Source organism: Cyanistes caeruleus, chromosome 16, assembly GCF_971803275.1.
Source record: "Cyanistes caeruleus chromosome 16, bCyaCae1.hap1.1, whole genome shotgun sequence".
NCBI classification, from domain to species: domain Eukaryota; kingdom Metazoa; phylum Chordata; class Aves; order Passeriformes; family Paridae; genus Cyanistes; species Cyanistes caeruleus.
This window is the reverse complement of record NC_141716.1, coordinates 13435471-13461296: the sequence shown is the minus strand read 5'-3', so window position 1 is coordinate 13461296 and position 25826 is coordinate 13435471. Positions and strand designations below refer to the sequence as shown.

At 41.0% G+C, this 25826-nt stretch overlaps 1 protein-coding gene and 1 long non-coding RNA gene across 3 annotated transcripts in view; one reads left to right on the top strand and one right to left on the bottom strand.

Annotated features, from left to right (window-relative positions):
- Positions 1-18564, bottom strand: part of ITCH (itchy E3 ubiquitin protein ligase) — a 58379-nt gene extending 39815 nt beyond the window's left edge. For both annotated transcript variants that reach the window (XM_086853281.1, XM_086853282.1), the window contains exon 1: positions 18392-18564. The gene's annotated coding sequence lies outside the window, so the exon portion shown is untranslated. The remainder of the gene's footprint in view (positions 1-18391) is intronic.
- Positions 18565-18609: 45 nt separating this feature from the next.
- LOC147650230 (uncharacterized) lies at positions 18610-19317 on the top strand. Its single transcript, XR_015277099.1, has 2 exons — positions 18610-18675; positions 19136-19317. It is a non-coding gene; the product is annotated as an uncharacterized LOC147650230 (long non-coding RNA).
- The last annotated feature ends 6509 nt before the right edge of the window (positions 19318-25826 follow it).

Below are 25826 nucleotides of genomic sequence, written 5' to 3'. Positions count from 1 at the left end.
CTCCCAGAGGATATAAAATATCTGTATGTGAAGTAGTTTGTTGTCACCAACAGGAACCTGAGGCACAATAAACAGTGACAGATACCATTAGTTCCATCCTCAGCAAAGCATAAAAGAGACATTGGCTATCCCACCTGAACACATGGAAATGTTCTGGTGTCTGAGAGTACACGAGAGAGAGGATGATTTAATGAAATGTGTGAGAGGCCAAAAATAAGTAATGTAAGATTTTAATGATAAATGCCACATTCTCCATGGTAAAGGGAACGAGACTCTTCACCCTGTAAAGTCTCATACTGAGTTTTGTTTTACTAACTTCCTGAGACCTCAATGCAACATGAATGATAATGAGTGCGATTCTATATTGATATCCAACAAGGGAATCAAAAAATGATTGTCACAAACAGATCTTAAATTACAGCACCAAAGACCAAGAAATTACATACTATCAACCTTAAACACCTTTTCTAGAAACAATTATGTTTGCAACAGTAATCCTGAGTGCTGATTCCTTGTTGTTTCTATCACTTCAAGAGACAACTGAGCATGGAAAACTCTTCTGAATCTGAAGTTTTTAAGTTTGAAGTGTTGAAAAACATTCACTCTGCCTAACAAAGTAAATACACTGCCCAATGAAAGGCAGAATAATTCTGGAAATGTTGTAGCCAGACACCCAGTGATGCTCACTTTAACTTTTCCCTGAATACCTGCGATCATCAGGTAGTGCTCCTTGTGCAAATCACACAGGTTAGAAAAACTGGTCTATCAAGTTCAGCCTGAGGAGAAAAATGCCTCCAACACTGCTTGCAGTCCAAATTAAACTGTCTTCAGGCCTCCCAAACTGGAGACTTACAGCAAAATTATAGAGAATTCAGTCATTAGCATTCATCTTCAACAAGAAGCCTGCTTGTAAAACCTGCACCTCAGCAGAAATAGTTCACATGACTTTTTTTCTACACACATGTAAAGAAAAGGAACTGCAATATAAAAAAGTCCAAGGAAGACAAGTGTAATTTCATAGTTTTTCACACTTTCAGTAGCACATCAGAAACTCCCCAGCCACAAGCTGTTCTCTGACTAAAACTGTGGCAGGCAGAACAAAAGAGATAAAACTGGCATTGCCACCAACTCAGACAACTTCCCAATGGATTTTCTTCCTGACTAGGGGGATGTTAGCTTTTACTAATTTTTACGAAATGCTCAAAGAGGGGGAAGAAAAAGAAAAATGTACATGGACATCATATGCCTTTTGCTTAATTTCCAAAAGCCTGGCAAGAGCAGCTACTGCAAAGAGCTGCACAGGATAATTAAAACCATTTGTGAAAACAAAGAGATGGTCTATTTTTATTTCAGCCATTTCCTTCTCATGGTACAATCCATTTCAAAGAGAACAACAATTCATATATGCAAACCACTAAGCTAAAACTGGTTCACTGTTGTAATCTTTGAAATAGAGCAATACTTAAAATGGCTGGTTCTAAAAGCTGCCATTGGAAAACATCCATGAAACTTGGAATGCGTGGCAGCCCCCAGTACAGAGAATTAAACTAGTATTAAGATGACAGAGGAGAAGGCAGTGAAACTGGAATAGCTGTAAGTAACTACCACAAACTCAAACAGATTTTTGAATTACTGGATTTACCCGTATTAACTGGACATTAACTGGATTAACTCCTGTGTTTTACAAACCACTGCTTTTAGAAATTAATTTTGGCCTTTAAAATTATTTGCAAAAAAATCTTTGGTAATCACATAGTTTTAACACAATACTGTACTGACTCAGAACTGTTTCATTCTAATGCTTCTGTGGATGAGGTTTCAAGAAAACTTCCCAGTGGGAGTTCACAACCAGAACAAAGTTACAATCTGTGGAGCGGAAGGTAAAGTTGTTACCTTGTTACATGCAAAGCACGACAAATGGCTTTTCCTTCAAGAAACCAAATATTCAAGCCTATTCCTTTATAGCTGAGAGTTCCCAGGTGTTACCATGGGCTGGCAACACACAGAGTAAAAGCTCATTTATAGGGGTCTGTGGTCTTTTATGTAGTTCATGATGGGCAAAACTCTTTCCTAGGCCCCCTCTTCTGAAAGGTCGAGAATTTTAGTTCACAGCCGGCTGCCTTTTCTCATTGGACACCTCTAAAGGTGTAAGCACACAAGTTTTACTTATCAAACACATCTAATCATATTTGGTTGAGGAGACAGAGTGAGCACCTGGCAGCCAGCCATGGTTAACCCACTCCATTGCTCTGCTGTGACCATCACATTTCTTACAGAATCATTTAAATGAAGTTCAAATTCAAAACACAGATTCACAATCTAAAACCCACCAGCATTTCACAGTATTGTGAGCAGAAACTTCATGCCCTGCAGAGGTGAAGGTCCTAGAATTGTGAATGATTTGACTATATAGTGAACCAGCATCTCAGAATGAGGAACACTCTTCTTCCATAGGGAAGTATCCTCTTAGGAACTCCAAAGTCCCTCTAACCTTAAATATTCCTGTTACTAGGACTTAAGATTGTTATAGATCTCTAACAAAAAAGGCATCAAGTTCTAGTAATCAGAACTCTCATATCTTGTAGAAATTAATCACAGCTTCCCCTCTTAATTCTTCTGCTTCCTTGCACTGTGAACCATATCCTACACAGACTTTTGAGGAAACAGAGCTTATATTCTGTGCTGTAACTTCAGGGATATCCTTCCTCAGAGACGAAGACTGACTGAAGCAAAGTAATCAACAGCATTTATTTCCCTAACAGGCAATAAAAAATTTTATATTTCACTTTTTAAAAACAACAACTGTTATATTTTGAGGTTTCTATAAAAAAAGTACCTAGAAAGTATAAACAATATTTTCTCAGCGGTAATGTTGGAAGAGAATTTTCTCCCAGGAAAAGCACACAGTGTGGCCAGACACTCCCAAGCACTCACTGTTAAACTGCCCTGACATTAACCTGATCAGGTGTCTGAGAACATTTAGTACTTTCTATAAACTGCACCTGCTTGATAAACACAATATCCTACAGCATGCACCCTTGGTTGTGACTCACCCAAGTAACATCCCACCCTGCCTGTGGAAATACACAGATCTGTTTTGTAATTCAGAGATCAGGTTTCCCAAATCGACTCGTATTTTATCAGAAAAGACAATTTTGAGCCCAATGAAACACTGAAGAGAAGCAGTACGAGGTAGTCAACAAAACAGTTACCCAAAACAATAATGTTTTGTTCCATCTGCCCTGTAAAAGCTTATTTAGCCCTATAGCCATGTTTAGCTTCAGTTGGCTCAAAGGCAGAAAGGCTCCTACAAAACAAAAATCCCAAGTTTGAACATCTTAGTCAAATATTCATGGTGCTGTTCTCAACAGGTTATTTTAGACCTTATAATGACAGCATAAAAATGAATCTTCTGAAGAAGTTTAACTGAAGTTCCTTCCCTGCCTGTTGCTATGGGAAAGGGAAGAAATGAATTTATCTGGAGGCCTCTGCTTATCACTGCTTTAGCTGCATGACACAGTAGTGAGGATAGTCACATAAATCCACAAGCTATAAGCTACTTATTCATGTTACTCAATTAATTTTTGATTAGGGCAATGAAATAATCTTAATGTGATCACTCAGAGGAAAAACATTAAGTCAAAATTTTATGTTATTTCCCCCACTTTAGGCAATTTTCTTACTTATAATCCATTAACTCATGACTGCTGGAAGAGGTAATACAAATCAGCTTCCTTTTAGCCATCTTTTTGCAGTTTCAACAGTTTTTCTGCAATCCAAGAAGTTACTAGAAGCAGTCAGAAAAAGCACAAATTAATACTTATGTATTTAAAACAAAGGCATTTGTGGATTAAAAACATGAAACACATGAACAAAACTCAAAAAATATGAAAAGACACCAGGGAAAACCCAAAATTTTGCCTGTTATGAAGTGCTCAGAGAATTAAGGACGAGGAGATAAAATACACAGAATAGGCATGGAGTTTGAAGTCTATAATCTTGTGAAAATTTTCACTGAGGATGAGAAAAGTGTGCTTGGTTTAACTCTTGCAGATTTCTGAAAACAGTCTAAACAAGTGCCAAGCTACATTTATATCTTTACCTCTCAGACCCTTTTCCATGTATTTTTGCTCTTCCCTATGTTGTGCATTTAAGCAAAACACAATCTAAGAACAATCTGAAAAATAACATAAATGAAAATGGGTTCCTAGAAGAGCATACAAGGATATCTTAAAACAAGAACACATTTCTAGGAATTGCTTTCAATGTCTTCCTTTTATTATTATTTATTTTCATAGGAAAAAAACCTCAATAATTTGGGCTGGAAAAGGGCCTTTGGGGGTCATCCTGTCCAAACCTTCCAGAACAGGGAACATGAGCGTTAACCCAAGCTGTTCAATGCCTTGAAGAAATGTTCAGTACACTCAACTAGGAGCAAAATACAAGTTATAATAAAGGCATCTTAATAGATATTCATGTTGCAGATCCAATTGACAACAAAGTGAGTGGCTCTGAGGCTTTACACAAACACATGCTATTTTAGTAGAGCACAAATGTGCATAATGCCTTGCATCCTTAACATGTCAGTCTTTCACATCTCCTGCCACACTGCAGCTGAAACCTCACAAGGAAATTAAAACATATTAAATACAAAATTACAAAAATATGCATTCCTTAGTAATTTTATTCCTCTTGATATTGGCAATAATTTGGTAAGAGATTGCTCACAGTCAGGTTTGCTTATTTCTGTCAGAACTTCATACTACAAATCAAACAGCTTCACTAAAACCACAGGAAAAATCCAACAGTTAAAACAAACAAACCAAGCATTGTATATGATAAGATTTATTTTGTTACATGGTTTAATTCTTAGAAGTGCAATCATTTTTTCAGTGGATGCTTATACATTCATTTCAGATGGTTTTCAATTTAAAGACTGAGAAGAGTTTCCAAGCTAACTCCTTTGGAAGGGTTCTCCTCAGATTTTCAGCTACTCCTTTAACACCTTAGGTTGTGTATTTCCCTGCAACTTTTATTAATAATAATCCATATAAATGCTTCACTTATTCTCAATTTAGGTGGGTGTTTTTTGTTTGCTTCTTCTTGAATAGTTCCATTGCTTCTTCATTTTCAAAATTTGTTCATATAGTACACAGAGAAAATTAAAATAAAAAGAATAATGACAAAAGCTCTATTTAAGACTATTACCCTTCAGCTTGTACCAGCTAATTGCACTGTCACATGGCTTCTAAGCTTCACTGTGGGAATTACTTGCCAAAACAGATTCCTATTTTCTTACAGACCCATTTTCACCTCCTGTACTGTAATCTTTCTAAAAACTGTGTCCACACCTTTCAGAATGACTCTAGCCAACTTGTCTCTTTTTTGCTACAGCTCCTTTCACAAAGGGGCAGCCTTTTGTAGTGCCGGTCTCTGAATTGCCCCATAAGGATTTGCTGTGCCCACACCCACAAGCAGTGCAGTACAACAGGAGTGGGGCCAGGCAGGAAGGTCTGCAGACCTCAAACCCACATGGGATATGTTCTTGGAGTTTTAGTTTGGAACCGCTCTGCTGGGATCCCACAGTCCCACAGCAGCAGGACCACAGCTTCCAGTTTAGTTTCATCCAAAAGCAACTTGGCTTCCTTGATCCAAGCTCATTTCACAAGTCAAATCAAGTGCAGTCTGTGAGAACATTCAGCGGATTGATTTCCAAAGTATCCTCCAAATTAAAACAATTAAACCACTAATGAAGATTGCTTTTTTTCCTGTTCTCTCTGCTATGTATTTTGGCCCTGAGGAAAACCTCCACTGGTCTCTCTCACATCCACTGACTCTTTTCAGTCTTCACTCTTGTTGTATGACTTCTGTTCTCCTTCTTGAATTCTTGAATTCCCTGCATATGGACCTGAGTATTTTCATGTGTAACCTTGCTTGGCCACTTTGTTTTTAGACTGCCACCTTTTATTCCATTTTGACAGTTTCAGAGGAGATTATTTTTCAGAATATTTTCATTTATAAAATTATAAAAAGGAAATCCCAAAGTTTCTCACTTTTCATCAGTAGGAGAGGTGTGCTTTTTCCCTTCTTCTGTGCAAAATCAAGGCTAGAAAATTGCTTCTACAAAACTACTAGGAAGTTTTACCTGCTGTGTTCAGGTCTAAGTAAAAATCAGTGTATTTTTAGTCAAATATATTAAGATTACATTTAGAGTATATGTCTATTTAATACGAATGATGAATGCTGTAGGTAAAAAAAAAAGTGCCATAAAGCACAACATATTTGTGTCATCAAACAGGGTAACAGATTGTCTCCCTGAGGCCTAAGTGATGAGCCAGACCACAGAACTGCTTGTTTTGTGTAGAAGGAAGATCAGTAACTGAGTACCACTATCTGTGTAAGCACAAAAGGGTTTTTTTTCACAAGGAGGATAATTTTCCACAGGTACTAAGCATTTAGAGAGAAGCTGAAAAACTGAAGTTTCTTTTCCTGTTCATTCTATGCCTTACAGAAAAACAGTGAAGCCCACTCTGTGCCACATTAAAGTGAAAAAGTCCAATTCTTGTGACTCCATATTTCTGGTACTGGAAAAAACAAATTACACTCCTTTCTTTGAAAGAGGAAGAAGGATGATCCAAGAAAATACAAACTGACCTGTGTCATCTCAAGCTCAGGAAGGTAAGGGAGCAAATTCTTGTAGAAGCCATTTCCAAATAATGTGGACAAGAAAGTGATTTGTATTAGTCAGCATGGCTTTATAAAAGGGAAATAATGTCTGACAGACCAGAGCCTTCCTTGAGAAGATGACTTGGTAGCTGGGACAACACCATGTCCTACAACATCCTCACAGAAGGGGATGAAACGGGGGCCAGGCAGGACTAGGAGACACACTGCAAGCCTAGATGAAGGGCAAGGTCCCCAGGGCTGGGATCAGAAGTGCACTGTCCAGTTAGAACCCAGCACTAGTGCTGTAGCCCAGGGGTACAGACTTGACCAGTAAGTTCAAGACCTTGTTTAACTTCCCCATTTATGACCTGGACCCAGCTCACCCTCAGCAAACATCCTGATGGAACAAAAATTCCACAAGGGGAAGTGCAAAATTCTGTGTGTGGGGAATAACAAACCCATCCACCAGTAAAGGCTGGGGGGCAGCAGGACAGAAAACAACTCTGCAGAAGATACTGGTGCCGTTGTACATGAACTAGCAATGCTTCCTCACAGTAGTAACAAATAAAAGGGTTGCCAGCATCCTAGATAAGGAAAAAGCATCACTAGCAGCATGAGGAAGGTGATCCTTCTCTTTCATTCTAATTCTAGGCTCCCTAAATCAAGAGTGTCACAGATGTAGTGATGTGACACCTGCAAAGGGCTACGGAGACAAAGTGATTGAGAAGAGGCTGAGAACGCTGGGATTGTTAAGTCTGGAAAGGAGAATGATCAGGAGGATCTTATCAGTGTGTATAAATACTTGAAGGGTTAATAGGCTGAAGGCAGACTGTCCCTAGGAGCATTCAGGGATGGGACAACAGCCAGTGGGCACGAATTTAAATACAAGAAATTCAACTTAAAAACAGGGGATGGAGTTATTTATTTTCTGTGGGGTGGTTGAACAGCAGAGAAATTGTCAAGAGAGGTTAAATCACCATTCTCAGAGCCATTCCAAACCTGACTGAACACATTACTGACTGCTCTAACTGGCCTTGCTCTAAGCAGATGAATTTGGATCAGGCCATGTCCAGAAGTCTCCTCCAACCTCAAGTATTCTGTGATTCTTTGAGTTCCCTTAAACAACCTCCTGCTGTACCCTGTCCTGTTCTTCCTGTTCTTTTTGGGTCCCTCTCCTCTCTAAGAGCAGATTCCTCTTCTAAAGAGACATCTATTGAGCGTCTCATATAGGCTATTTTTTTTTTAAACTGAGGACCCCCTTCAGTGTCCAGTTATCAATACAGCTTAAGTTTTACTAGTTTGACTAGAAAGGCACAGATTGCATAAATCAGCATTGCACTTTCTTCAGGTTCAGCAATGTTCATCTTGAACATCAAGATTTTAATTTCTATAGCTTTTCCTAAGTCCTACACTAAAATTCAATGCACAAGTCTACACCAGGTATTTCTTCTGACTTCTAAGAACTACTTCCATTTCCATTATTGCCGCTGTGTATTATAAGGAACAAAGCAATACAGCTTGAGCAAATTTCCTACATGTCCAGCACTATATAGATGTGTTAGCCACCTCCAATTAGTGACAATAGGGTAACATGAAACTGAAAAACATGCAAAAGTCAACTGGTTCAACTGTCCCAACATAAAGATCTTACTGGACACTTCATATGCAAACCTGGTTGATTTCATTTTCTTTTGCCCTAATAAGAAATCTCATAAACTCACATATTACCACCTTGGAACCTGTGGTATCCCATAGTTATAAAAACAACATCACAGATGAGAAAAACATTAAATGGTACAGCTTATACTCTGTTTATTCAAAAAGATACCATAATTTGTTGATGCTTTCATATATTTCCTTCATTTTAACTTATATGGTTATTATTTACCCAAGCAAGTCTGGACAGTTACCTTTATGTTGATCCATATCTCTCCCATGCTTCTTTAAAGCTGCTGTCCTGGTACTTTCAATCAAACTTATTACTCTCTTTTACCTAAAAAATATCCAATCTCTGACACATTTAGTCTGGAGAGTGGCTTAAAGGATGCTGATCCTCTAATAGGTTCTAAAAGCTTCTCCTAAGTGTCTATATAAATTAATCCAAACCTCAGTGGGAAAGATTGGCACTGAAGCTTCACTTATGATACTAAAACCCAACAAAAATGATGCTGCCAAAAATCCCCATAATGTCTATATAGGTAACTTGATTTTGGAGGTATAATATAGCTGCATACCATAATATAGCTGCCTTTCCCATCAATGTGCTCTTCTACTTTAGCTTTTCACATATCCACTGACTTTCATTTTCCAGTGCCTACACTTATCTTCCCTATCTCATTAGTACAGATATACCCACACACCATCACAGCTCACATTACTCCTTTATTTTCCAATTTAAAAAGTGGAAATAGTCAATCTTCATGACCAAATTTCAAAAACTGCAGAACTTAACTTGATGCTTAATGGGAAGAGATAAAAGACTGGTATCACTGGATATGTTAAGAGAACCACTTGAACTTTAACTAATTTTACACGTTCTTTTGAGACTTTGTGACATCGTCTTGTGTCACTGACCTTGTGTCATCGGAAGAAAATCCATGGGTTTTGTATTTTTAAATGCACTTCAAAAGCATTACTTTTGAAGTGTGTTCTGCCAGTTGATGGGGGCGATTTAAAGGACACGGACACCAACGGAAAGAATGGTCTTATGTGACTATGAATATTAAGGCAACACAAAAGTAAAATAATACATTCAATAAAACTACACACTTGGCTTCAGCAACAAGCAAAAAGAAGCAAGGTAATGCACCTAATAATTGCTACATGAGACAGGATAATGACTGAGAAAGACACATCACCAATTGCCTGAATACTCCACCATCATCCAGAGTTCGCAGTCGCTGGGGAGCCCTGCTCTGCAGCGAGGACCTGGAGAAACCTTCCCAGCAATTGGGAAAATCCCACATGGTACTCATAGGTGAGGTCTCCAAATTCACCTCGAAAATGGGTCCAGCTTTTATAGGCCCAAATCAGCAAGTCAAAATGACTTGATTATATTTTTAGAGCAGAAACACCTGGGTCTGATGGCACATCTCACGACCAGCAAGGACCAGAGCTTGCCAGAGCCCAGACCTTGGCTGGAAGGGTTTTCCCCTAAAATAGTCTACAAACAAGCCTCTATTCAAGTCATTTGGGAAAGTTTCTTAAAATGATACATTTCTTGTAGATAACTACTCAAGGTTATACAGAGCTAGCATAAGCATCTGCGTCATTTATTTTTAGCTAAGTAATATTGATGGTGTTAGTCATATTGCCCAGGGTTCATCTTGTAAGTCAACTCTGGATGAGGCCTGATGTTCAGGCCTAAGCACATCAAAGTGTCAGTAAGGAACACTTTCTCTGCTGTAAAATAGCACAGTAAAACAAAATATGTGGCCACCACCTTCTGTTTCACCACCTACCTTGCAGCTTTGGAACAAGTCCCTTCAGAAGCAGTTCCACATTCAGTTATTAACAGAGGACAGCACCTACAGAGGATTTCATAATCTCTGGCCATTAGTTTAACTTCTTATTTACAGCTCAGTGCTTGCTTCACATTATTTCCCCATTCCTTTCTCAGAGCTACATTTCATTATCAATGGTTCATACACATACCTAAACCAACCTACAAAAAGCTTTTAACTCTGGGAAATGAAAAAAAAAATAAAGCTTGACCATTAAATTACCCAATTACCTGTAGTCATTACTAAGAATGACAACTTCAGCAGCCACTACAGTTGTTGTACGTGTTTATACATTTGTAAAATTGTACAGTTGTAATGTTTTTAAAAGTAGCTTCTGCAAAGACTGTTGTCTACCAGCAAAATGTCAGCCCTGATCATCTCACCTGGAAGCCTCAAATGGAGCAGATACAGTTTCCAAAAGCGCAATGCTGATGTCTACATGAACCTGAACATGATTTTTCAGGATGTTCTGCGCAGGACTGTCCAGCACACAATGCACACATCAGCACCAGTGAAGGTTTAATGTGCACAGAACTACCTCCCTCTGTGGGTATAGGAATGAAGAGAACACCAGAGACACCTCCACTCCTTTGCTCCCAAGAACACAGATAAAAAGGCCTGTGGAGCTTTCTGGAGATATTGCCTATAAAAACTTGCTAAACAGATCATCACTGTAGGTACCTGAGCAATAAACAAAATTGAAACAGACTGTACAGCTCTGCAATTCAGCCTGACAGCACTCATCAAAGAAATGATGAATCATTCCCTACTACCAGCAACAACCACACATCTGAAATGTGCTGATGACTTGAAATCTCTTGAAAAAGAAAGCTCTTTGTCACTTGCTGCTTGTACCTGCTTCAGCAAAGTACATGGTATAAGACAGGTCCTGTTGATTGACTCAGCTGTGGGAACGAGAACTGCTGCAGACAACGCACTCAAACTCTGACAGGTAACTTGTTACCAAGGTATGACTACACATACACTGCCCCATAAGAAAAATAAGCTACTTCTCTGAGTATTCTTAAACAGCTGAATCAAAGAAACTAAAAGTGGAAAGCCACTATTTGCAACAAAATGAAGTAATATTGCTGTGTACAAAATTTAGTGTCAGCTGAATATAAAGGTTGCATTTTTCCAAGCTAAACTATTTATTACTAAAGTAAATCCAAAGGATGTAATGGAAATTACAATTTCAGGGAGAGGAAAAAGTATTGAGATTGTTTAAGTCAACCCTGAGGTACCTGAAACTCTGCTATGGGCCACTGCCTTTTCCAGAACTGAAAACTACTGCAAGCAAAACCTTGAGTTCCAGAGGAGTCGTCTTCACGTTTTCTAATTTCAATGGAAGTCTGTTACCTCCTTCCTGGGAATTTTTTACAAGTGACCAGATGGCAACACAAAACTACAGCCATGGGTGGACAACACAGCCATCCCAGCCCTGCAAAATCTGTCTGCTTTCTACATTCCATATCATGCCTCTCTGTAAAATAAAACAGAAACTATAGGAGAAAGGTGGCCTAGAACTGTACCACTATTCCAATATTCTCAACACTTCCATTAAACTTGGGTTTTGTGGGGCAGCCCTAGCATTTCACTGACCTTTATCAAAAGATAAAGCAGATGTCAGAAATCTTAATTCTTCCAAATAAAGTAATAAGTAAAATCCTTAAACAAAAGTTTCAGTCTTCACATTGTAGATCTTCTGTGTGAAAAACTGACAACTGTACATTAAATAAACAAAAGAAAAAAATCGCCTTCTAACAACAAACACTGACTGTACCTTTCAATTTCAAGGGACTCACCTTACTGTTGGGATACAACTGGAAGCCCATAGGTTGGTGAAGAAGCTTAGAACTGGCTCCTAAACCAAAACCTGCAGGTGAACCAGAGGTAACTGCATAATCCACATGTGTCAGCAATGTAGCTGCTGCAGCTATGGGGCAGTGCAGATGGGCAATTCTCCTCCTACAGCTGGATACTGCCCAAGGAGTGGGTCCCCCTTCCCCTGGACACTCCCGTCTCACAGTCCTTCCCTATCTTTGTGTCAATTCTAGCCATAAACTGGCATTCACTGACCTGTTTAATCCAGGAAATCTTCAGCGAAAAAAGCCTAGGGCCCCTGATAACTGTGAAACAGTGTATTTTTCAAAAACAAATAGGCACACTTTACATGCCCTGGCAAAATACTCTGTGCAGGGAGAGTAACTCATTGTGAGCACACTACACCATATATCCACCCCTTCATGGCTTTTCTGGCTATGCATCATGTGTAACATCAAAAAGGAACACACATACTGGAGCAAAAGAACAGGCCCATAGGGTTATAATGCAATGACCACCTTAGTCAGCACAATATCCTTACAGATACAAACCCTGAGTCTGAACCATGTGAGGAGTTCTAACAGTTTTCTTTTAAATTCTGTACAGATAATTTATCTATTTTGCAATACATTAGAACATTACTGTCTGAGAGATTAGAAGTTATGAAGGCAGAAATAAAGAATATGAAGTATAGAGTTTACTATTTTTAAAATGGGAAGTGAGATTCCAAAAAGCAAAGAAATCCCAGCTGCGACACAGGCTCTCTTAGAATAGATATCATCCCTATTACTACTGTCTGTAAGTCCCCTCCTGTCTCACCTCCTCCATCAGCCACCCTTAACTATGAATTGCACTTTCTGTCTTCTCCACTCAAACACAGTCTGGGCAGCTTCCAGCCTCAAAACGAACAGCCATTAGTCTGAAAATATTTTCACCTCTAATATCCCCCACAGGACAGCATTATTTTGTTCACATTGCAGATGTGAAAGCAAGATGTTGCTTAAATGTTATTTTTTTCTTTAATAACTCAAGCTCTCACTAGTGCCTTAAGTCTTGTAGTTCTGAGAGCCTCATGACAAGTAGAAAAGAAGGGAAAGGAGATAAAAGTCATGATATGCCACGCCACACCTCACAGGGCTATGTTAAAAACCTTTAAACCATGGAGAATATCAAATAAACCACCAGCAATGTCAACAGGTCTCCACACAGAACAAATCCACCTGCCCAAACCAGATTTCAGATCAGGAGTTAAACACCCTGATTCAATGGGTGCACAGAAGAACAATGAGAACACCGCTACCTTACGATAGCTTTTTCATTGACCTGAACTCAATTTGGTTCAGGCAAATGTTTAATAAATGCTGTGTTGCTCTGGAAATTGGTCCTTTTAATATTTACAAAATGCCTCATTGGTATAAGGCAAAAAAAAAGATATCCTAAAATCTTACTGGTAAACTCAATTTAACATGCACAAAGTGGAACATGCCAATTACATGCAGGATTACTGCCCACGGATCCTAAGTTTTCCTCTGTATCTTTAGGTGATGAGCATTTAAATGGAATTAGAAATGTTACACATGGTGAACATCCACCTGAAAACACAGGTGACAGCTGTTTAGTTTGGGTAGCTATGGAAACTTCTTTCATGTAGAGCAAGGTGATCAAAGTATCTTCCTTCAGCATTTCCCTCCTCTTTCCTGTTACCATTATACACATTATTCCCCTTCAAACAGCTGGAATAAGGAACTGCTCTGAAGGCTTCATCATTGAAGTCATCACATGCACTGGGTCAATCACAGACATTTAAGAACCAAAGCAGCTTTGTGATCTTTGAACTGGTGTCTTTAATGCTCCTTCCAACTCAAACCATGCTATGATCCTGATAAAAAAAGCAAGTGCCACCAGTCTCACTTTTTATCTTCTAAGCTCACAGATTTTCTTTTCTCTCATTTCCTTTATAAAGTGCCCTTCACATGCAGGATTGCCCAGGAAGTCTTAATCTGAATAGATAGTAAAGGGTGTTGAGGTAAAATCTGGTTAAAATATGCAGCTCACCACTTTCACAAAAGTTAGCAAGCCTGGTTAAAGATTAGGCAAAATACATTACCATTCTATGAAGATTTTTATATACTGGTCACCACATTTCTATCTAGTCTCTCAAATTAAATACTTACAGCAGTAAGAAATATACATGTACATATACAAAGCACACACACTTGAAGAGACAAGCCTTAATAAGAAAAAATAATCAAGAGCGATCCACAAATCACTTAATTCAGGCTCTAACAAGCCAGAGTAAAAAAACTTCAAAGATGAGGAATCCTTATACAGAACAAACTCACTCCATCTAGCTGCTCTGCAAATAGATGAAAAGAGCAGCACTGACAGAGCAAAAACCTCAGGGTGTCAGAAAAGTAGAAGAGGAATATTCAGAGCAACAAGTCTTAATCCATTCAAGTGTTTATGAAGCCAGCAGTGAATAAAATAAAAATTTGGATATCGGAGCACTCTAACTGTTAAGTAAGAACAGTGTTTATTAAAAGTCAGCTAGCACTGGGGCAGTACTAAGGATGGATACTGACCAAAAGCATGTTAAAAATTAACATAACCCCCTTTTCTACATCTCAGTCCATCTCTTCAGCTTGCTCAGCACTGAGCTTTCCTTCACTTTTTCCACTGAATAAGGCAAAGCTAAAAAGGGTAGTAAGTTATGAATGACTTGCCCAGGCAAAAGTTCCAACCTAATCACATGAAACTGAAGGGATCAAAGAGATTCTTTCATTTTTCAGTAAATTAACATACTTCCAGTCACAAATTTCATATTACAGATAAGATATTTCACTGCAAATGGCTATTTATTTCATGAATTGATGAATAAATCAGAAACAGATTGTAGACCTGTCTCACCATGTCTTTTTCTGTTTCAAGATCACCTTAATCTTTTACCTGATCTTTCTTTTCCTTAGTAATGAACTTCAAAAAGATTACTAGATACCCAGTTAATACTTTGAAAGAAAAAATATGTGTAAAGGCTACTGTTGAAAGAAAAACAGACCCATAAAGAATAGAAAACTGAGAACATGAAGATTTTACAGAGGATAATAGCAACACAGTTGTCCTGAAAGCCCCAGCTTCCATATCATGGGCTAACAAATCCAGAACCTGAGATCTGCACATTTCAGGTAAAGGTAAGTCACCTAACTTTCACTTCCTGATTAGAAACAAGGTTCCACACAATCAAATTGGAACAATTCCCCTGAAGAGAATAGGCTTTTTCTTTTAAATGATGTAAATGCAAACATGACAGGAGTTCTGTGCCTGACTGAAACAATAGGCCTCTCCAAGCAGCAGAGTTGAGAATAGCTCAGGCAGGTGGGTGGAAAGCAGGAATTATCAGTTCCCAAAGAGGAGGACTGTAATAAAACTTTTTTTAAAAAAAAAGAACAGCAACATACTGGTAAGTTTGATAAACTATTTGAATAACCAGCGCAACAAGATCTGGTATCATGTTTCCTCAGAGGGGAGAAAAAAACCTGCTGTGCTTTGGTATAGTAAAAGTAGAAATTCCAGGCATAACTTGAGAGCTGGTCAAATGAAACAGGGCCTTGGCTTCTTCAAAACACTCTTTTCCAGTTTGTTGCAACAGTTTAATTTCTATTGTGTGTAATTTGCAATTCTTATGAGGAAAAATATCAATCCTTCAGCTCCAGCAACTGTGCACTACAGTAAAACCTGAGTGTCAGCCACTTACAACAAATGACCAAGTCCTTGTTGCTTTAGTCTTCAGAGAGAAGGATGAAGAACCTTTCTCTCATCAAAATGTGTAAAGAGAATTAGCTCAGCTAACAGTCCGACGAAGGCCAAGAAGCACTGCCTAAAGTCTTTAAAAATACTCAAGTTATGAGACAGTAAAACGAAATATCAACAATACTCCCAAGCTGGACTATAATCATAGTATATGATTGTCTACTTCATCTTCTGAGCTGAGCACTCACTTCAAAATGTTGGGCAGCTGGGCAAAGTACAGTTACAGTAGGGACCTGTGACCAGCACTCCTCTGGGTTATGCACTTTCCTCAGCTCTGAGGGCACAAATCAGTTCCTGCAATTACATTACAACAGAATGACAAAAACTAGAACATTACATTAACATAATGAACACCCAATCAGAAAAGCTTAAAAATAAACTCTCAGAAGCACTCCAAGAACCTTCACCGTTACTGTGTGCAAAGGGTTTTTTCTTCTACTCTCACCCTAGACTCTTTTCCTTGCTTTCAAGAAAAAATCAAATTGGTTTTACTGTTTGAAAATTCAGCTATTCGCTATGGCTGAATACATTTATCATTTTATTTAAACAGCTTAAACTCACAAAAAATGTTTATTTAGATGCTACCATTGACTGATACTACTAATGTGCTGACAAGCATCTTATCTCTTTCACATGTTGTATAATAGGAGGAAGTTACTTTGCAAATCTCTCATGAAACATTTTTCAAGCAGTCTATGACATGATATCTTAAAAAATTATAAATTTAAACCCCTCAAGACAAACATCATGCTCCTTTACTGCTTTTCTTCCTATTATCTTATTCTGTAGTCTTCCCCAAACCATTTTGAAACTCAAAGAGAAAGAAATAAGATAACTCATGTTTCACAACAGACAAAACAGAACTTTAAGAAAGGAGAGAAAAATCGAGGGAAGAAAAAGAGGTGATACTGTTTAACTAATAAATTCATAAAATAATCTTCTCTCAATCTCTCTTAAGCCCTAAAATAACTTTAATCTGTAAGAAGCTTTCAAAGTTAGCACTCAGAAGTCTCAGTTATTTTCCACTCCAAAATTATCTTGCACATCTACTGTATAAGTTCTTGTTTTAAAGGCAAGAAAACTCACTTTGGGTCTGAATGCTACATATTATTCCAAAGATCACTTGGAGGTGAATGCATTCAATGCAGTGATTAAATGTCAGCTAAATCACAACAAAGAATGCACACTAGACACAGTTCAAACAGCTGTAGTGAATGGCAAGGTAATTGTAATTAAATAAGAATTGCTTTGGACTTTCACTTCAAGAAAACAGGAAAGAATTTACTGTTTTTTCAAACAATACGTTTTTAAGCATTAAAATCCTCAGAACTAAAGACGGTCTGTGATTCATGTTTCATTCTTAAATGCCTGTGCCTTTTCTCAGGTAAATACAAGCAATTGCTGGATCTACTGTCACTCTCTCAGCATAAAATGCTTTCTTTCAAATACCAGTCCAGATTTCTCTCCACTTTGAAAAGGTTGATAGGTGGGGTAGCAGGGACCAAGCAAAACAATGAGAAACTCATGAAAATAAGCAGCAATATATTGAGAAAAGATGATCTAAAATACCCTGATTTCTGTCTTCTTCAATTCTAACTAAGCTATAAAGGCAAGTTGTGCTGGGCATATTTCCTAAAGCATCAAGGGTAAAAAGGCTGCCACAACACAGGTACCCCAAACGCTACACCTGCCTCATTCTCTGCATCACGCACAGATCAGAAGGTTTCCTGCCAATTTAACATCACAAATCACAGCGATTAAAACAAGCTGAAGTCTCGAATATCAGAGCAAATTAGAGAAACCCATCCTCGAACACTTAGATCTTCTTCTATCTCGATAGCTCTGGCACACAAGGTCAAAGACAAGCTGCGTGGGAGCGGAAGAGTTAACAGCCAGAACTTGTCCGTGTTTCCAAAATAGAGCTGTGGCACCAACGTTGCCATTCTGCCATGTTTACAAGAGGGAATACAGTTCGGGATAAACCTCCGGCTGTAGTCACGCTTTATCACTAGGAAACATTCCTTCAAATGTCCGGCTGTACCCACCGAGACAAAGAAACCGAACCCTCGTACACCTGGAAGGAGCCCCGGGACAGGGAGGGACACACACGGGGGAAAGGAGGCAGTGCAGGAAGAGCTGCGGAAAGCACAGCCCTTTAGGGAGAGAGACCCCGAGAGAGTGAAGGTCTTAAGGCAGATCCTGGCTACTAGGAACCGGGAGAAGCTGGCGGGGTCCGGCAGGGCAGGGACGCAACACTGCCGGAGACGGCTGGGGAAGGTACTTGGAACTGGAGGCACCGGGATGCGGGCAGGTGCCCCCAGCAGCCGCGGAGGGGCGGCGGGGCCGGGCAGCGCGGGGGTCCCGGGACCGCCGCCCGCGCCCCAGGGAGGGAGCGGTGCTGCCCCGCGGGGCCCGGGGGTACAGAGCAGTGAGTCCGCCCACAGAGAGCCCCTCCCGGGGCTAGTGGCCCCTCTGGATCTGGGCTCGACTGCGGGTTCCCGCGTCCCCCGTGTCTCCCCGCCGCCCGCAGGATCCCGTTCCCAGCGCTACCCCCGTGGCCCCTCTCCGCTCCTCGGCCCCGCTCCGCTCACCGGCCGCGGCTCCCCCGTCCCTCAGCTCCAAGATGGCAGCGCGGCCCGCCCGGCCTCCGGCAGCGCGACTTGGCAAAGTCGAGCCCGATGCGCGCAGGCGCCTAGTGCCTCGGCTGCCGCAAAAGGACTACAGCTCCCATCATGCACCGCGGCAGGTAATGCGCATGCTCGGTGCGGGCCACGGGGCCGCCCGGCAGGGAGGGACGGAGCGGGGCGGGGCCGGGCCGTGACGGGGACCGCGAGCTGCGTGTTAGCGAGCAGAAATCCGTATCCTGTGGAGCCAGGTTGGGAGTGCTGGGGGTGTTCACCTAGGGAAGAGATGGCTCCAGACCATCCTAGAGCGCCTTCCAATGCTTAAAGGGGCTCCGAGGGAGCTGGAGAGGGACTATGAACAAGGGCCTGGTGTGACAGGACAACGGTCAAAGGCTTTCCACTGCCAGAGGGTAGGGTTAAATGGGATATTGAGAAGAAATTCTTCTCTGTAAGCGTGGTGAGGCCATGGCACAGGATGCCCAGAGAAACTGTGGGTGCCCCTGGATCCCTGGGAGTGCCCAAGGCCAGGTTGGACAGGGCTTGGAGCAGCCTGGGATAGTGGGAGGTGTCGCTGCCCGTGGCAGAGGGTGGAACAAGATCTTTAAGGTCCCTTCCAGCACAAATCATTTAATGAATCTGTGATTCTGTAAACACAATATATGTGTATATGTGTGTTTGTGTGTGTACACACACTACCATGCGTATACACAGAGGGCTCAGCTGGTACAAGAACACCTTCAGGAACCCACGGCTATCCTTGGTCCCACGTTACTGGAAATGAAATCTCTGAGAGCAGAAAGGGACGTCCTGGCTAACATGAGTCTATAACAGTGAAGCATCTGGGACATCACTGTGGGCTTTGGGACACAAAATAAAGCCCTTTGTAAATAAAATCACTTTTGTTATTTTTAAGGTATCTGCTGCAGGTGCTTAAACCATTGATATTAATTAACCTTTACATAAAATCTTTTTTGTTTCAAGTGTATTTTTTCTTAATGTGAATGCACTATTGCATAAGTGAATGCACAGAAATTACGATACTCCTCGTTTGACTGTGAGGAGTGAGAGAGTCCATGTTCTGAAATCAGAGGAAAGACCACCCAATCTTTCAGAGAGTAGGAGAATGTCCTCAATAATTCTTCAGAAAAATTATACACTTTGTAAGTGCAAAGTTTAGCATTTCCTTACAATGGGTAGGGATGTGAAAATCCATCTTATCTTCCACACATAAACCAATAAGATCTCACAGCCACAATTAAGTGACTGTTTCTGTTGGTAAGGCCTCTGTCCCTGACAGCTTGATGGCCTCCTCTGGACTGTGGTGTCAGTGCCTATATCAGACAGGCATCAGGGAGCTTGAGCTGGTCCTAGCACTCACAGGTGGGTTCTTAACAGTGCAGAGTAAAAGGTGAGGTTCCTCACCCCATTGGCTGCACTAATGGTGACACAACCCTGAATGTCCTTTGTCACAGGGTGCTCAGTTGGGGTCCTACTCAACCTATTGGGACCATAGCACCTCTTCCACCAAATTGCTTTCAAGGCAGCACCCCATGTCCTGCTGAATTTGAGTTACTCCCTCCCAGACCCAGAACTATCTTTGACCACCTGCATTTGTCTTTGCTGAGTTTCCTGAGGGTTTTGTCCACCTTCCTGTAGGACCTCAGTCCCTACTGCTGATGAACTCAACAACATGAAGCTGGTCCTGGCACTGGGGAGCCACAGTGACCATTTCTCCATGGAAGCATTTTTGGTAGTGTGGATGTTTACTTGTTTTGGGATAGACACAGCCCCGAGCAAGTATCACACCATGACTGTGGAATAGTCATCAGGTGTCATCAGCACCCATTAGCTCCTAAGCAATTGTCAGTCTTTAACTATGGCTTAATGCTTCTGACTGACTTAAGGCTGTGTAAAGATTTATAAATGCAGGAGTAGTTTGTTTTCACATAATTTTTCTTTACTGATGTTAAAGCACTTTGTAAGTACTATAAAGTCAATCTTATTCTTCTGGAGCATTTTGTTAGTTGGGTAATTATTCCAGGAAGTGCTTTATATTTTAAAATATTACTTCTTGTCCTGAAATTGTCATCCCTAGAAGGAGAAATTTTGTTGCACTGCCTTGTAAGGAGAGCCTGAATTCATTTCACTCATGAAGATAATGGTATAGTGTCGGAGTGTATCTATTTCTAATTGACTTTAAAATCAGAATTGGTTCCTTTGATTTAGGATTTAGAAAAATACCAGTAGGAAAAGATAGATTACTTCCTGTTATCTGCAGAGGGAATTAATGAACCTTTCAGGTTGGCAAGAAACTATTATTATTTCCAAGTAATCTAATTAAAGGGTATAACAAAGACATGCAGCTATTTAATTATTTTATTACCCAATTGCTCTACAGTGCATAATCAGAGAAGTGTGAGGGAGTGATTAGGTGTCTTGAGAACGGAAATGACACAACCAAGATGTGTAGATCTTTTAAAGGACGGAGAAGCTGCTGGGAAAATTGTGCTTCTCTTCCCCACACGCAAGACTGAAGATTATTTTTCCCTGGGAGTGAAGAACATGACAATGTAAATGTGCTGGGGGGTTTTCAGAAGCAGATATAAGATGCTGGTGCTGGGAAAGGTAAAACACACCAGGCTGTGCTTAACTGGTGGCTCTGTTCAGCTCTTGTCTCCACAGGGGCCTTGCAAGCAGGGTAAGCTGGGCCCATGGGAGGCACCACAGCAGATCTGTAGGGTGTCCACAGGCACCAATTGGATCCCAGTTACAGCTTTGCCCTCTGGATGATGCATTGAGGATGCATGATGGGAGCAGATGCTCACTGTCAGTGTGAGTTGGATGCCTGCTTCTGCCAGGCTCTTTAAGAAGAGTTTTTGACATGCAGATGTTTGTAGACACAGAACTTTTTGTTTAGACCCAGGTTTATTCCAGTCCCACCCTGATCACATCCCTCATTTATACAGTTGTGAATTATCTACATCTGAAAGGCTGACTCATCCTCTGAGTGGTTTGCCTCCTTGCAAATTACTCTGGTATAAATCAGCTTGTATTTCAGTTCAGAACAGGTGCTGATAAAAATCCATGTAATGTCAAAAATAATACAAAGGGGGGAGATATGATTTAAATACCTGGAGTTTGATCCAAAGCCAAATAGAGCTAATGAACTGGTTTCCATTAATAACTCTTTAATAGTCTTTATCGGCTTTAGGGGTCTGTACCTTCCTTACCTTCTGTAGCACCTTGTAACAGGATACCTGAATGTCCTTCACTAAAAATTAAAACCCCATGCAAGCTATTGATTCTGATGAATAAGAGGTGGAGATGTGTGTTTCATTACATCCTTCTGTCCTTTGGAGCTGCAGCACTGCACTTGTGAACTCTGAACAAGGCCTCTGGTATTGGACTGGTAGTCCAGGTTTGGGAGACCCCTGGCTGAGCAGAAATCTTTCTCATTTACTCAATTTCTTTTATCCAGCCTTTCTTATGCTCAGTGTGTAGTGAGTAACTGGGCACTGAATTGCAGTCTGAGATGAGTAACAGCAGGGGCAGGAAGGTTGCTGTACCAGTCCCATCACATGCCATTAACATACCAGGTGCAGTGCTCATGATTTCTCAGACTGAATCAAGGGAGAATTTACTTGGTTAAACTTGCTCTGCAAGGCTCAGGGTTTGGTCCTCAGTTGATGTTCTGTGCCTGCTTGTTGTGATTGGAGAGGGAGGAGAAGATGATGCATTTAGCTTACCACCAAACCAGAGCCTGGGGCTCTCAGGGACTGAACTGGCCTCTTGTGTAACAGGCAGGCCCCAGGGTTCCATAATGAACAAAATGTTCTGCTTTTCCTCTTGTTGAGAGTATAAAGTAAATAAGAGGCAAGAGATAATAAAAGTGGCCCAAGGTTCCCTTCACACCAGTTCATTTGTTGTCTTCTGGGTCTTGCTTCAGTTTCTGCCTGCACTGAGTGTACACACAGCATGTTCATGAGTAAATAATTTCTAGTGTTCTTGAAACAAAAACACAGCCACCTTTTAACCCTTGGACTAACTATGCTCCTCCCAAAAGGCACCAGTTCAATCATACCCAACTTTTAAATGTTGCTCATCCTCATTCCGCGGGAAGCAAAACAAAGGCTTTTGCTGCCCTCTGTTGGGAAATTAATGGTGGGAAGGGATGGTACCATTACAGCATGAGGACCTGGCATGGTGCAGGAACCTTTACTGAGGACAGGGTGGGAGAAAGTCAGCTGCAGTAAAACTGGAATGTGTTAAAATTAATATCACTGGGACAAGTGGTATAATCATAATGATGTAAATGCTTACTAGAGTAATATAAACATTTCTTTAGATGGAGACAGTATTAACTAAACTAGACCCCAGTCATTCTGTACTGCTGGCTGGGACCCTCACAAGTGTGAGGCTATAGACAAAGCACTTTACTTAGAAGACACCAGTGATGGCATCACTGGTGTCTTCACTAGGCACCTTGTGACATTTTCCATGGTGTCATCTAATTGGATCATCAGACACTCCATGTGTCCCTCTGCCAGCTGTGCTGGCTGGAACAGCAGTTAGACACCTCTTTAATTTGCATCATTCACGATGGGGATTTCTCTTCACTCCTCACCAAATCACTATGCAGAACAACACCACTGTGTAGAACACCACTGGTTTACTAACCAGGGTCTCCTGAAGGCCACCACCACAATACTGTAGTGCCTAAAAGGCAGAACTGAATTTGTATTTGCAAATGTTCATCTGAGTTTGTGGAAGGGTGAAATCATTGCATGCAAGGGCTACCTGAGGTATAGAATATAACATTAAGTGATATTTTTCTCTGTGGGTACCACTTTGAGACATGCTGTTGAGGGTTAGGTGTCCTTTTTTTTTGTTTTGTTTTGTTGTTCTGGCCTACCCATGGAATTTTTACCCATTAGCTGCGGAGACAACCTAACTGTGGGTATTTGGTGGGTGATTGATAAGGGACAAAGAGTGGCCGGGCCCAGGGGGGGAAGGGGGCAGGAAAGGAGGGTGGGGACAGTTTTTGGCTGTTTTTTCTTCGGCTTCGGGGAAAGACATTTGTTTGCTGGGTCGCGGAGCTGCTGCGGTGGAGAGAAGGGAATTTCGCCATCACCCAGACGGAGCTGCTGCTTCTTCTCCTTCTCCCCTCTTTGTCGGTGGCCTCGCACCCCCTGTCCTGCCGGGACGTGTGGCAGTGCCAGCCACCGCCGCGGAGCTGCTGATACACCTCATCCACCAGCCCAGGATCTCTGCTCATCCCTGCTGTTCCAGCTGAGTGTTCCTCAGAGCCCCACAGGAGCACCGAGACTGACTGCCCGAAGGAGTTTGTGAAGCAAAGCCTCTCCTCCATCCCGTCTCAGCCGAGAAAGCTGTCACGGGGTCCCTGGTTCTGTGTTCTTGTTATTGCTGTAGTTACTGTTGTTTGTTTGCCTGGTTATACTAGTAAAGAACTGTTATTCCTATCCACAGATCTCTGCCTGAGAGCCCCTTGATTTCAAAATTATAATAATTCGGAGGGAGGGGGTCAACATTCTTTCATCCCAAGGGAGACTCCTGCTCTCCCTAGCAGACACCTGTCTTCTAGAACCAAGACACATGCAGGGAGTGCTCTGTCAACATATTTGACATTGTGCTACATTTACTGAGGTCAGTGATATACTTTGACTTCGGTCCATGCAGCCTGACAGAACATTGATCAAGAAATAGGAAAGAGCAGAGGACACTTGTAATGGACACCTTGAAAATTAGTATGAAATTCAGGATCACTGCAAAGACTGTCCTAGGGACTGAAGAGCACCATAAGGGGATGCTGTGCTGTGGGAGGATGGAACCCTGTTCTCTGTGCTCACACAGCACTGAATTAATTGTCAGACCATCCTCTCCAATCTTTGGTGCTCATCTTCCACCTGCTGTGACATGAAATCCTGTGAACAACAGCCTCATTTTCTGTGTGTTTCTAATTCAGACTCATACAGATCCTCCCAGTGTCCTGTCAAGTGAAAATCCTGTTGAACAAATTATTCTTTTTGTAATAAAAAACCAGAATCTTTCTCATAATGTTTACAGGATATATATTGTTCCAATCAAGTCACTAGCTGGCTTTGTATGGAGCACCTGTGTCAATATCGCCTGCATTACAGAGGCTCAGACTGATGTTTTCCTTTTAGTCTTGACATCTAAAGCACTTCCTAGCCAACCAGTAAGTCCATGTTTGTTTTTTTTTAAATATACTTCTGAAGAAATGTCATATTCTTAATTTTAAAGCAGTGGGACTTTTTCCCTGAGTTTCACAGTTCCAGTGACTGTGAAATATGTAAATTTACATCCCAGAACTTCCCTGCTTGAACTCCTACAGTAAATGAAACAGTCACAGGATATGTAACATGAATAACATCCTGTTATTGTGTCATGGACTTTGTTGGGTAATAGAGTTTTTTACTCTTCATTTTCCTGTCCTTCTTTTTTAATACATCCTATTCTTTTCCTGTCATGACTATCTTGTGCCACCTGGAGTCCCAAATTCTACCAGTGACAGCAACAATGAAAGGACTAAGGTGTATAGGAGCAGTCAAGGCATTAAATACCTACATGAAAATGTAGTAAAATACTGTGTGCTGTCAGGTATTAATCTCTTAAATTAGAGGATCAGGATGAACCACGGAGCTGAGTGCTTAAGCATTCCATATGCACCCAGAGACCAATGAGAATGCTTTGTCACTGGAGTACCTTCACACCCAGTGGAGCTGATCTGTCCTCATTTAATAAAACAAATGATTCTGAAGGTAAGAGAAAGAACATGTAAATGCCAAATGAGGGCATGACCCATCACCACTGTTGGCAAAAAAATCACTTGCTGTGGAAGATTTTCCACTGTAATGCATCCTGTGGGATCTGTGAAGCTGGCAGGGCCCCAGATGCCCTGCTCACACTGTAGAGCACACACCCCACTAGGTACAACTACCTGTGCAGACAGGATGGGCACAGAGTCCCAGCAACATCCTTAAAACACAGACTACCTTGGCTGCCCAATGCTATTGCTGTGGTTTTTTAACGTACACAGAAAATTCTTTCAAACATTTCTCTGTTCCAGATAATTCCATGCTTGTACTGAAGCTGCAAAACTAACAAAGCTCTGAGCCACAAAGGAGACAAGGGTAGACTGTGCTGATGAGCAAGAGCCAGGATAAATAACTTCTGCTGTGCTGTTGTCTCTACAATAAACTTTAATACTTTGGAATTACTCACTTCTACTCACAGAGCTGCTTACACGTACCTTGGTAAAAGCTTTAAAGCAGAAAAGTTGCTATAAATCCCTTTTGTCCTGCTAACTTGACAACACTCCCTCCCCACTATTGAGAAATCGCTCAGACTATTCAGCCCAGTC